The 14,103-nt window shown below is 50.9% G+C and overlaps 1 protein-coding gene across 10 annotated transcripts in view; it reads right to left on the bottom strand.

Annotated features, from left to right (window-relative positions):
• Positions 1-12,081, bottom strand: part of LOC140662291 (microtubule-associated protein tau-like) — a 57,548-nt gene extending 45,467 nt beyond the window's left edge. For 6 of the 10 annotated variants that reach the window (XM_072885592.1, XM_072885581.1, XM_072885587.1 and 3 more), the window contains exon 1: positions 7,055-7,127. The gene's annotated coding sequence lies outside the window, so the exon portion shown is untranslated. Of the gene's footprint in view, positions 1-3,821; positions 3,884-6,742; positions 6,765-7,054; positions 7,128-7,691; positions 7,713-12,059 lie in introns of those variants that run through there. The other 4 variants (XM_072885584.1, XM_072885583.1, XM_072885585.1 and 1 more) reach the window with 4 other exon arrangements.
• Between the last annotated feature and the right edge of the window lie 2,022 nt (positions 12,082-14,103).

Here is a 14,103-nt window from a genome sequence, read left to right as displayed (position 1 = left end):
ATACCTCCGGTCATCAAGGTCCAACAGCCCCTTCCCAGGACAGGGACCCAGGGAGAGGACAGTATGCACGTATCCCCTCAGCCCTCAGTTAGCTTTAATCCATCTCTTTGGCCCCCTTCCACTCACATCTTGCTGCATCTCAGCCTAATGAGAGCTCACGTGGTCCCTGCACTCACCACTGGGGAATAATGCCCTTCACCCTCTGCCAAAGGCTCACCCTGCTACCTGGATATATGAAGCCACAGCAGCCAGCCAAGAAAAACATTGCTTGCCCATCACTTTGCCTCTCATCTTGACTGTGACAGACCTGCTCTGCCCTCAACTCAACTGAGAATGCACACAGCTGGCCAGATGTGTTCCCTGCACCATGAAGCTCACATGAAGTGACACTTGAGAGAAGGAAGGAGCAGAGCTGCTTGTGAGCAAGACATGCACACCTTCATGGTAAGACCAAGCCAATGCACCCAGGATCCAAGTCAAGCTTTCATCAAATAAAAGATTAAATGTTTCTTAGGCAGAGAAGAATTTCACCGCTCTGAACACCCCCCTACTTCTCCAATTTCAACTTCAAAAGGGCATCCCAGCAAACACTTCTTTCCAATGTATGGCAGACAGTTGATTTATCTCAAAAACAAATCTCCAGGCCAGCACAAACATACACGTTGCTGCGCTGGACATGTTCAAGGATCATGGGAGAGGCTTCTTTAGATTTTTTGAGCCATTTACAAACACCTAAAGGAATTTAATTCTGCAGCAAGTGACTCAACACACTGATGAAATCCATCTGAAATTAAATCAGGCACTCGCAGGCAGACAGCCTGGGACAGGAGCTGAGGGGAGCCATAAAGTGAAATGCTGACAAGTAGCAGAAAGCCCTGCAACTCTGTAGCACACGGCATTCAAAGTCACACACACGCTATTCAAAACCATGAATACAAGTGGTTTCATCACCCCTGTTCTAAGAGCTGAAGTTTCTCCATGAATAGCAGAGTTTAATACAGTCCTTCTTCCTACGGACTTGTATAATCTGTCCTTTAAGACTGCACCTCATCCTGCAATAACCCCCATCAGCCTTCATCCTTCCCATGTGCTTTAGACCATCATCACAGACAGCCAAGCCACAGCTCACTTAAGAGTGGCACACACACTGACCAGCCGAACAGGACAGCTCAGGGACAAATCCATCTGCCTTCCCAGGGCACTAACAGTGCCATCCCACCAACCACTCTGAAGCAATTCAAGAAGAGTACTGAGGGAGGGCACAGAGGCAAAGATGGACAGACAGTGATACCAGATCTGCTCTAGGAAGAGAGGTCAGGGCAGGTACAGCAGGGAGGCTGCAAAGATGGAAATAATTAGCCCAACTGCAGCGATAATCCTTTTAGCTTAACAGAAGGTATCCCCTGGTGCTCCTTTTCCTTGGATATTTAAAGGAAAGACACTGAAAACAGGAGCCACACCACATGTAATGACTGCCTTTACTAATCAAACTGCTTGGAAGGGAAAGGGAAAAAATCAGTGGATTGATTTCTGAGGAACATGAAGGGCTCATTAGACTTGCAAAGAAAATCCACTCAAGTCTAAAGACACAGATACATCTCCTCCAGACTCCAGTGTAAACTGCATATGCTTTCCACAGGCACTTTAAAAAACAGCCTACAACTGGCACATTTCAGTGCGAAACAAAGCTCCAACTCGGAGATGGAGGAGAACCATCCTGCCCCAAGAGGAGATTCAGAGATTTGTTCAGTCCCTCACAGCAGAGCTGTGCCCACCTTAAAAACCACACAAGGGGTCACCTAAAGGGCCACAATTCTCTGCTATATCCACCACATCCTGGGGTGATCTGCAAAGACAGCTTGGGATGAGGGCTGTTCATGCTAAAAAGCCGGGCGGGAGCAGTGGTGCACAGAGCAGACATTCCACCACTTCTAAGAAGAAGCAGTGATCCAAATTGAGGGCTCCTCCTCTGGCAAGGCTGAGCCAGCCCTGTGCTCTGCAAGGTTTTGGCAGGGCTGCCTGACACCAAACAGCCCACTGACCTCTGCCCAGGATCACTCACCATAATTCTCTTCCCAGGACTGGTCTGAGACGAGTGGGAACATCTCTGCACTGCTCTGCAAGGATTAGCAATCCAGCTCAAGTTACTTCTGCAATTACCTCCTTTCTTTTCTGTCTCCATGGGTAGGCAGAGCCCTGCCGGCAACCCATGCATTACAGCACTGCCTACTTTATTGATGAGCACCCCTAACTGCAAGGACATGCCCTTGGGGTGAGCCCCAGACACCATGCCAGCCCATCTCTGGAGTCTAAACACCACCATCAAGCAAGCAAAGCTCCTGAAGTAGAAAGCAGAGATTACACTGGATGGGCAGAAAAACCTAGAAAGCCAGCCAGCTCTGATGCGACTGCAGTACTAGTGAGAGATCCTCTGAGAGCTGCCGTCCTTCTCCCAAGACATCAGCTGGTGCTTCTCTGAACAGAGGCTGGGAATAGCCAAGATGCTGGGTCTGGGGTTCCCCCTCCACCTGGCTAAGGGGCAGGCACACCAGGGAAACCGTCATCTCTGATTCTGTTTAATAGTCTCAGCTGTTCTAATGCAGCTAGAGAGGTCCATTTTGCTTTTACAAGAAAGGGCTCACAGTGCTTTTCCACAGATTGCACAGGTCTGCAGACCTTAGAGCAAGCCATATACCCAGAAAGCACAACACACGACCCTGTTGTTCAGGGGCTGGTTGCTTTACCTGCATGCAGAGCCACGACCCTCCTAAACCTGTGCCATGTTCCAGCAGCTCCAGAGACAGCCCTGACATGCCACACACCCTCTCAGCACCACCCAGATGAAGGACCCACAAGTCTGTCACAAGTCCAGGGCACTTCACTACGAGCTTCCAACTCTCACAAGTCCATCCCCACACCTACATACAACCAGCACACAGCCTAGGAAGCAATAAGCCAACCTACTAGCCGACTGACCTCATCAACCAGCAGGCTAAGCAAACTGGAAAATACTGGGAGCTGGGTGGAAGCCAGCTCTTGACTAATTCATCAAGTGTCAGGGCATTGCTACAGCTAAATTAGCAGCACTCCCTCAAAAGATGCAGAGACAACAACCAAGCCTCATCAGCACGCTGGGCTGGCAAAATAAGCTTTTTCTGCTCAAGACAAACTCAAATCTACAGCTTTCTTCCAGCTTTTGAATAACGTTCCTATTGGGAAAAAAGGGAATGGCCACCCTCAGCACTTCCCTTCAGACACTGCTTCATGATCCCATTTTCAACGCTTTGCAAACCAAAAGGGATTTGTCTGAAAGTCTGGACGTGGACACACCCCAGCACCCACGTCTCAAACAGCAATGCCAAACTCCCGTACAGGCGCACACAGACACTCCGACAGGCACGGGGGTTACAGCTGTGTTGCTGTAAGTGTCAGGACAATTTGTTACTCCCATGCTGATGAACACAGGCTTTCAGAAGAAACAGCAGAGACACCATCTCAAAAGCATTTTCAACGTGGCTTTCCCCAGCCGTTTCTTACAGCCCCATGATGCTGCAAAGCCCAACTTCCAAATGAGGATATAAATGTCATCAAGGAGCAATTTGCTCTACTCCCCACTACTATACAGTAAGAACCGCTCAGCTAAGCCCCAGCAAATATGCAAGGAGAAGGTGGTACCCAAACACTTCCAAATCCCATGGCTGGCAAACCCTGAAAAAAGACAATGATGCAACATAGATCCACAAGCATGCAACGAAGAACATGGTTCTTTGAAATGAAGCAGAGGAACATGAAAGGCAGAAGGTTAAGACGCCCACACCTACCTTACTGGCATGCTACAAGTGTCCCTGACTAGATACACCAGGCTCAGCCTCAATGTGGAAAGAGCAGTTGCAGTGTCACATTTCCCTCATTTTTATTCCATGAGGACTGTTCTCCTGGCCAGGGGAGCAGACTTCCCCATGGCTTTTGGGAAGGAAATGAGAAAGCTGCAGCACTACTTGTTCAGGACAGATAAATATGTTTACATGGTTCAGCTGGGTCCTGCTGAAACTGCAGTTTATTAAGCACAGAGGGAATGGGACAGTTTGAATGAAATGCCTTGGGAAGAAAGAGGCTGGAAGCAGAGGGCAGCAAGGTGATACAGAGGAACAGATGCAGGGTGAGGAAGACTAAATTAGAAGCCTGACCCATAAATACGTAACACAGTACTTGAAAAGGGCGAGTAATGAGGGAGGGAGAGACACAAAACCCATGCTATTGCGCTTGTCACCTGAAGAGACTGGACCCATCTCCTCTCCATGGGAGCTCCCCACAGGGCACACAGAGGTCCTGTCACTTCTGTCCTCATCTCAGCTAATCCCTGCTGATGAAGGATAAATATCTATATCTTAACTGTGATGCCACCTGCCCCTTCCAGAGTAGCTAAGAGCCTTGCTCTCCCAGGTAGAGACCACAACACCTTAACAAGTCTCATGTTCATGTCAGATGGGACCTTTGCCACAAGTTCACCTGAAAGCTGCAGATCAGTAGTGAGCTATTCCAGAGCTGGGCTGAACAAATGGTCCTCTTTTAGAGAGAAACAGAGTCTTCATTTAAAGGCTTCAAATGATGACAACCACGCTTCACACTTTCACTCATTAAACCAGGCAGAGCTGATTTAGTTCAAGTTTCACAAGGGTCAACTTCTGGCCATCTTGCTGCCCAAGATGAAGACAGACTCACAGCACTGGAAACCTCCATGCAAACACTAACAGCCTAATAACGTTTTAAACCAAACAGAGCTCACCAGGTGTTTCATTTTAAGCTCTATGTGTTTGAGACTCAACTGTCCTAAGATCTTCTCATGCTGCAGTCAGCCTTATGGAGGATGGAGACCCAAGCAACCAACCTGTGGGACAGGCATCACATCTCCCGAGAACACAAGAGCTGGGTCTCAAAAAACAAACCCCACCTGCATCTTAATTCCACAAGCCTTCATTTCCAAGAGCATTCAGCAGCATGAGGTACCTCTGCTAACACTGGGGGATGGCACAGGGAAGTATACCACAGCCATACACCTCCTTCCAAACATCATTATTCTATCTAGAGCAAGAATAAGAATATGCAATACTATCAGGTGTGAATTATCTGCCTGGAAAACCTCCATGCACTACAGTGAAGTCAGCCAGCACCTCGCTTTTCTCCTTAGCTGCACATCTCAGGGGAAAAAACAATAATTTTGCATATCAAGATGGAACAAAGTGTAACTGGGTTAGACTATTTCTCATTTCTAGAGAGAACAGGATTTTAACATTCCTTCTCCCAAGAGCAGCCTGTAAACGCCCAAGAGAGAGCTGTTTGGATCGACCACCTTGAGAAAAAAATGCAAAAAATTTGAACTGCACAAGGAAAACCATTAAACACTCCAAATCTGAGGTGTTGGCAGCAAAGGTAAAAACCCTTCATCAGATGTAAGCAGGCAGCCATTGCTCGACAGAACAAATCAGTAGTGAATTTTGTTCCACTCATTCAGACACGCGTTAGACATCTGCCCAGATCCATGCAGATAAATGCAGGGCAGCTCAGGAATACGCTGCATACAAATTGCTGAAGTGACAGCTTAGCTCATCTCAGCTGCTTGTTCCAGCAAGCCCGTTTCTAAGCAAGACCAGCCTCTCGCTGCAAATGGAGCTGCACCTCGCGTGGTGGTACCACCAGCAAATGGAAGGAGAAACTCCCTTTAAAGTGATGGCAGCTGCCCTCTGCGAACAAACAACAGGATTGCATTTCTAGGTGTTAAAAAAAAAAAAATCATCTTCCCTAACCGAATCCTCCCTTGTGCTAACACGGCAGATAGGGATGCAGGCAGAGATCTCCATCCCTCCCCTGAAGTAAGCTGTTTCTCCTCCTTATGGGTTTAATTGCTCCAAGCCAGGAGGGCAGGTGTGCCACACAGTATGCCTGGAAACACCTGGGAAGGAAACTTCCCTTTTCACATCTGTGAAGTTAAGACTTAAAACAAAGAAATACCCAGGAAGGAAAGGAAAAAAGGCAAACCCCAGAAAGGGGGCCAGCCCCACACCTCGCCTGGTGTGATTTTAGGACAAGAAAGAACAGGCAGCACAGAAAGAGGCTAATGAAAGGGACAAGGGGGCAATTTCAGCATGACACAAGGACACCTGTGAGGTGCGAGGCACATCCAGGGACCGCTGACACCACCAGTTACGCCAAGTAGCACCACCCCAGCCCCAAACCCACAGGGCTCGGCACCAGCACTCACAGCCCGGCTGGAAAACACCCGGGGTTTAACAGCACAGGAACCCACCTTGGGGGACCGCGCTGTTAACGTTAAATACTGGAATCCCTTGGCCGGGCATCTGGGGGATGCAACAAAGCAAGGCAACTTGCTTGACGTGCTGTGACCTCAATAACGCTTTGCCACCCCCAAATTTCAGACTGGGTGTGGACAGCTCCGTTTTCTGAAACCCCTTTTCCTCATGGTTTTCTATGATTGATTAATTTATCTTTTTTAATTACAACTGCCCCTCACCTCCCCCCTCCCCGAGAGCGGCTGCAGAAGATGGCACCGCGCCGGGGCGGGAAGGCGCTGCCCACCCCTCCTGCCGCAGCCCCGCCGGCACAGCCCCAGGCCCCACCTGCCGCAGGGAACGGGGCAAAAAAAAGGCGAAAAAGGGGAGAAAAAAAAAAAATCCGCCTGCCTGCCTCCCTCCCTCCCCACCGGCCACCCCGCCCCGCCGCGCACCTGCAGCCGGGCGGCAGCGCTGCCGCAGGGGACGCCCCTCGCACTGCTGCAGCGACCGGGCTGCCGAGGCGGCCCCCGGGCAAACCGGCACTGGGGGTGACATGCCCCTCCGCGGCGATTTTTTGGGCTGAAATGGCTGGGTTTGGGTTTTTTGGTTTTGGTGGGTTTTTTTTTTTTTTCTCTCCACCCGTTTCACGCTTTCGGCGTGGGGACAGCGAAACGCAGCGCCGGTAGACCGGGGAGAGGGGGTCCGACCATGCAGCTCCCCCTCCCACACGCCCCCCTCCCGCCGGCCGGAGGCCGTGCCCCTACCTGCCGCTGCAGGGGAGTCCGCACCGGAGCCGGGCGGCGAGTGACAGCGGCGGCGCGGGCGGGGCGGGCCGGGGGGCGGGGAGGGGCGGGGGGCGCGCGCGAGCTCCGGAACCTTCGCCGAGCCGGCGGGGGGGGGGGGGGAGGCAGCGGCAGGGCGCATGCGCCGCGCGGCTTGTGCCCCCCCCCCAAGAGCGCTCGCCACGGCCGAGGCCGGCGCATGCGCGGTGCGCAGAGCGGCGGGAGGGGCAGCCGCGGTCTTTTGTCTGCGGGAGGCAGGCGCGCGCGGCCCCGCCCAGCAGGGGGCGCTCGCGCGCTGCCCGCCCCAAGCGCCCCCGGCGCCATTTTGTGCTCGGCCCTGAGGGGCCCGGGCCGGCCTGGCGTGTCCTGCGGCCCCACAGCGGCCTCCGCCCGGCCGGCACTGCCGGTCACAGCGCAGGGGTGATGGGAGACACTGCCTCTCCCAGCCCTGGCTCCTGTTTTCTGCACAGCCTGCGTTTAGCCAGGCATCCCACATAGGCATATGCTTCAGGGGCTGGATTCACCACCTCAGGTCCAGCTGTGCTGTCACCCCCTGTCCTCAACATCCAAGGAGATGAAAATACCAACAGCTCACTAGCTGCTAACAGCATCTGCTTACCTTCCTCACCAGCCCCTGACAGGAGCTACAGCATGCAGCCATCCAGGTTTAATTTCACCCACTTGCAAGGAAAGCAGCCTTCTCCTACCCAAGGCAGGCAGCTCTGCAGCCATTATCCACACACCTCCAACTACATGTGCAACAGATAGGCACTGGGATTCCACAGCATGCATGGAGGAGCAGAGGTGGGCAGCTTTAACTAGCATCTGGTTCAGCAGACACCAGTGGGAAGGAGTCCACAGGTGACGTGTTGGTCACCCTGAGGCAGCCAGTGGTGTAAAGGAGCATTGGGGTTCTCTCACCACCCAATACAGAACCTACAACCCAGCCTGAAGCACTGGAAAGTGGAGGGAGAGGCTGAAGAAATAAGTCATACTCCCAAAAGATCCCTCTCCACCTTGCCTGGCTTCATCTGGAAAAGCAGTGAGATGTTCTGACTGCTCAGGAGCATTATGGACACAGTGGAGATCCCTCAATGGAATTACTGCCTTGCATTACAGGGTTACTATCCCTGGTAATTGGATTTAGTGGAGAAACTGCAGGAGGGATCTTCTGTCAGACAGGCTCCAGGTTTCAGTTTTTCCTGAGAAACATTCAGGTGCAAATCAAGGGCAAATGTCCAGTGCAAGAACAGGCTTCTGGCAGAGGTTGTGAAGGGGAAAGCTCAATAGGGGAAAAAGAGAAACAGATGTGAAACCTGCAGCACCAGAGGTTTTTAAAAGCAAACTGAGTTGGGAATGGTCCATCTCAGTCTGGAATAAAGGTCTCAAGATGTCTTGTGGAGAGAGAGTCCTATGGAGAGTCAAAGCCCTTCTCTTACAGTGTCAATAACTGCAGAAGTACAAAGTACAGTCATATGAGGGGGGAAAAAAAATCTGGATTTACAAATATGCAACACTATGAAATAGTTTTTTCCCCAGTCAATAGAGACAGGTGAGGCATCTAAAACCAGGGGAGTGGCTCTTTTCTGCCCATTTTTAAACTGGCTAAAAAGTGCCCACTATAAATTGGTTGGATAATTTTCCCAGGGTAGACATCTTCTCTGAAAAAAATACTGCTGCTTTGGGAATTGTAAAATAAATACTCCAGTGCTACAAGGGGATCCGTGCTTGTGAGACAAGGAACAAGCTGAATTTGAACTTACAGTGCAAACAGCTAGCATCCAATTCTGGAACAGCAGCTCTTCCTACAGGCAGTACAGATGTACCAGGAATGCAAGACTGACTGCGAATCAGCTGAGCATCCTCTAACAGGACTATTTCTTTATCTAAAGATGACAAAACCAAAAGGGACTCCCTGCCCTCATTTCTGAACACAAAGTACAGAAGATGACGACCTCTTTTTTAACACAAGCTACACAGGATGATGACACCTGGCTTTCTGAAGTCAACTCAAAGCTCAGCTTTGCCTGCCTGAGTCCTCAGCTCACCAGGCACTGAGTCCCTTTTGGATCCAAGAAACCATGGGCTGGGAAGCACCATTAGCCAGTCCCAGCTGATGTTCAGGCACAGCCACTCTGACCACATTCTGGCCATTTAGAAGATCTGTTGGCAAAGGCTAGTCAAGAATTAAATGCATCAGCTGATGGCCCACAGTACTGCCAGCCTCAAGTAAAACAGCAATGATTCCCCATAGTCAGTCCTCAAGACTGCAGTCACACAAGCGAGCACCTTCCTGTCCTGGCCCAGGGCACAGCCACAGAAGCCTGGTGGCACAGTACTTGAAAACAAAATGCTCAGAGTATCATAACCAGTCCTATCTAATGCATGCCATTTAATTCCATCTGTGTTCAGAGAAACAGAAGCACATGGATCTTCTTGGTAAACAAGCTTACTGCAAATAAATAATCAAATCTACATCCAGCTTCTCCTCACCAACACCCTGCAGGGCCAAAAACATGGGCTGAATGTCCATGTCAGAGGGGTAGCAACTGGGAGAAGACTCCCTTGTTGAGGTGCCCTCACTCCCCATATCTTAACACATGCATCTCTAGCTTGCTGCAGGTCCATCCCTTTGATGCAAAGCCCCACTGTGCTGCAAGACACTTATTTTGTACTACATCTCAGGTACAGCAACCCTCCACCTCTGCTCCCCGCACTGGTAGGCACACACTGTTTTGCACTGGATGGATGCAGGATGCTGCTGCAGCAATCGCAAGATGTAATGGGAACTGCTGGAGCAATCTGAGCCCCAAGTGGAATACGCTCACAGTAATCGACAGATCTTGCGCCGGCTAAGAGGAACTGCAGAGAAACACTCTGTAGGCAGATTTCTTACCTGTACACACAGCAGGCTGACAGCTGACATGGACTTTAATTACTGCACAGAGCTCTTCTGACCACTTCTTGTTCATAGGGTGGATTTGTTTATAGGAAAAAGCATCTGTGAATTTCTCCTACAATTCCAACTCACTCCAAGCTCTTTCTTCCCCTCCATTCCTTTTGGCCCATACTGCTGCTAGGCGGAAACAACACTATTTTAACATCAAATTATAAAGGAAACCTTTCGGAAGGAAAGCATTAAGCCTTTAGCTTCCGTATCTGTTTCCTCATCCATAAGACAGGGCTCATTTTCCTCACAGGTGAGTTCTGCAACTTCTCACAACTGTATCAAGGTTTTCCATGGCAGGTGCTACGGAAGGTGGGATGTGATTTCTCAGATCTCACCTGCAGTGGGAATTGACCTGCAGAACTGCAACTGTGTGATGAATTCTGTGTTACAGTGGTTTTAAGTCTCATGTCCCCAGGGCCTCGTCTGTCCACAGACTGCTTCATTTCAGTCACTTAATTCAGATTAAGGATGGCTTTTGCAAAACCATAATGGTCCAAGCTAAAATAAATACTCAAAATCTGCACTAGCTTAATTCCATTACAGTACTAAGATCCCTTTTGCAACCTGGCTGTTAAAGTTCACCTAAAAATAAAGAAATGGGCTAATCACTTTCAAAATGGTTTCCAGCAAGGAGACGGGATTGATCTTTCTGAAACAATTCCACATGCTATTGCATGCTGATACACCACAGGATGACCCCTTCCTAAATAAGGAAGCCCCAGGCAGACGCAGCCCCCAGACTTGCTTCCCAGGGCACGGCTGCTGATGCAGACATGGCATCAGACCAGGGAGCCAGCTGGGTTTCATAAGCTCGCCATGCTTCGAAGCCTCTCCATGGAGATCGCAGCAGGGAGCTGGGCATTACGCAAGCAGTTTTCCCAGCCATGCTTGTACGCCGTCAGTTACAGCAGGACAGCGGGCATTACCCGGGCCTGCGCTGAGCAGACCAGAACAAGGCTCATGCAAACCTTCCCCAGCCGCTCTGACTCTGCATCTAACTTTGCAGCTTGAGGGGGGATTAGAGCTCAGCTGGCTCCATTCCTCACAAGTTGAAACCAAATGCACTTATTTGCAACTCAGACACAGTTCTCTCCAACTAAAGTCAACATACATTTCATTTTCACAGGCAATTGGAGCATGACACACCCCTATAACCCCCACTGAGGCCAGCGGCACTGTAAAGATGTAAATCAGAGGCAGAAACACCCTTGGTGTTAGGACAGCGCAGGCAGCGAGCAGGCTGTGACTCAGCAGAAAGAGTCAGCCAGCAAGGTCCTCGCCTCTCAGCAGCACTGAGCACAGGAAAAACAAGTTCACCACTTTCCCTCTGATCACTTTAGCAAATGGAGAGACCTGACAAATTGAGATTGAGGCACTTACAGCATCTTATACACTTCTTCCCTCTTGGCCCTACCCCAGCTGGAAAAAGATTATTCCGTTTTCTTTTCAGTGGAACAGTGTGGAAGGCATGCAGAGCCTGACACCTACAAATAGAAGATATAAGACCCAATACCCCCAAGGATTTTTTTTAATTACTCATTATTCCATTTCTAAATTATCTGCTACGAGAGGCTTTCCAGATCATTTAAACCCTGTGTATCTGTAAGAGGCAGAGTTGACCATTAGGGAGTTACAGGATGCATTCACTTACATGGCCTTGGGGGAATTATTCAGTTCTGGGCCTCACATCACATAGAGTCAAGACTTACTTGGCCTTGGTACCATGGAAGGGCAACGAGTGCTTGCAGAGAATTCAAGATCCCCTTGTGTCTGCATACCCAGGCTAACAGCCCCAGCAGATCCTCTCCCTCATGCACAAACCCAGGGTGTTTACAGCCTCTACCCAGATGCCAGCAGCAGCTTGCAGGGCTGAAGCCTGACCACTGCTCCTGGCATTAGCTGCCCCCTTTGTTGACAAACTTTGGAGATGCCAGCAGCCAGAAGGGCCTTTATTCCTGGAGGAGAGCAGCCACCATGGCTCTGCCAGTTCTGCAGAGAGACAGGGAACATCGCTCTGGGGTGAAACAGGCTATTTACCAAATACCACTGTGTCTGCAGATTCTGAAGCCCTGCACTGCTCCTCCTGGGCAGTCTGCTGGTGGCCATCTGTAGATTGCCTGTCCTTGAAGTCTTTCCTCTTCTTGCCACAGGATGGCACTCACAGGGGAGCAGAGATGGGTGTAGGCACCAGTGCAGCCTTTATTCCTTGAGTTTAAGGCAGGGCAAGAGTTCAGTCGTACTCTAAAGTAGATTATTGCATTATGCAGTACCACTAACAGGTTTTGCAGTGAAGTAATCACATGCACACAAATACAGAGGCACCAGGAACCTCTGGTCTGCAGGTTACCAGGAGGACACACCACCTGGAGCACCACTTTGGTCTTGTCCCAGTTCTTCTGCCCCAGGCACCCGCAGTCAGCCACTACTTGTTACCTGCTGGGGCTGTACAGGGCCAGGCCAGCGCTTGTGCTCCCTGGCAGCTCCCATCCAGATTTCAGAGGGGCTTTGAGAGCCATCTGCTGTTATCAGCTCACATTACAGCATCAGGCAACACCTTCATCGGCAGGGTGCATGGGACACCCTTCAGCACCGCTCTGCTACTCTCCCATCAGCCCATGGACAAGCAGGCTTAAAGCATCTTCTCTAGATTAAAATGCCAACAGAAATAAGACCACCTCAGACAGCTCACTTCTTTGCACAAAAGGACTTGGGACTCTCCACAGGAAACACAGGCACTTCCAATACAGTACAAAGAGCAAGCTTGAGCAACTATGTTAAGCAGAGATAGGATTTTAGCCTCCCAGACAAGTCCCCAGGTAAAGCCACAGCACTCACAGGACCAGGTAGAGTTAACAGAGAAGGCTCCAATGCTCACACCTATTAATAGAGACACCAGGCAGTATAGCAGCCCATTGTGAGGGCTGCACCTCTAAGTGCAACAGCACATTTTTAACTGCATCTTTCTTTTAAGGCTAGAGAAGAGATGTAGGAGCCCTTTCCTCACACTTACTCATTAATAAAGCTGCTGTCAAGTAGAAGAACTAGAAATTCAGAAGACAACCTGTAGCCCTCCAAACAAAAGAGATTTTCCAGCTGGCTAAGACATACTAAGGTACTTAAAAAAACCTCTTAACATACTACATTTCCCTTTCTTAGGCTCTAACTCCCATTCTCCCCAAAGCACACACCAGCCCACAGACCATCTCCCTGGGGACTCTTGCAGCCAGCATTATGTAGGGCCCAATGCCTCCGCCTCCTCAGCCTCTTTTGGGTTAAAAGGCCTCAGCTGGGCCCCCACCTCTTCCTCTTAGACCTCAGATAGGAGAGAGGGGTGGGAGCAGGCTTTTAGTGCCTCACTCTCCCTGCGGTAGCACCTTAGGGGAGCTGGTTTGTCCTTGCTAGCCCCCTGCTAGCCCTGGTACTAGTGAGACCAGGCTGTGGAAGCACCAGCTATGATGCTGCCCTTGCTCAGGCAAACCCCAAAGCCCCCGCAGCCGGCTCTGGCACTCCGTCTGTCTGCACAAGGGTCTTCTCTGACCTCCAGGCTCAGCTTTCAGTGCTGAACAATATCCACCCCCTTTCCTGGGTCACAGCAGAGCTGAAATGAGGGACTGCAAAAGGAAGGGGTAGATGTTGTGTGCTTGTTGTGTCTGGGCCAGCTCTGGCTGGGAGGGAACTAACGGGCTTTGTTCGTCGTTAGCAGTCAGCGGAGCAGCGCAGACCCTGGCTCGGTGCCGTGGGAAGCAGCGTGGCACCGTGCATGTAACGGGGCAGCTCCTGCACGCTGGGCCCCAGACGAGTCCGATGTCCCAACCTGCCCCGGCACGCACTGCTGCGCTGCAGGCAGAGGCACCGGAGGGAGCGCCGAGTGCTGCTCGCCGCCTGCACGGCGAGCGTGCAAACCCCACCGCCTCCGGCATGGCGAGTGTGCAAAACCCAGTGGCCCTGGGACGATAAGCGTACCAGCCCCGAGGCTTCCAGCACGGTGAGTGTGCGAGGCACCCGTCTACCAGGATGGTGAGGGTGAGTGTGCGAGGTGTACCCTTCTGCCAGCATGGTAAGGGTGAGCGTGCAAGGCGCA

This window comes from Ciconia boyciana, chromosome 22, assembly GCF_034638445.1.
Source record: "Ciconia boyciana chromosome 22, ASM3463844v1, whole genome shotgun sequence".
NCBI classification, from domain to species: domain Eukaryota; kingdom Metazoa; phylum Chordata; class Aves; order Ciconiiformes; family Ciconiidae; genus Ciconia; species Ciconia boyciana.
Note: the sequence above shows the minus strand (reverse complement) of the source record. Positions and strands in the feature narration are given on the sequence as shown.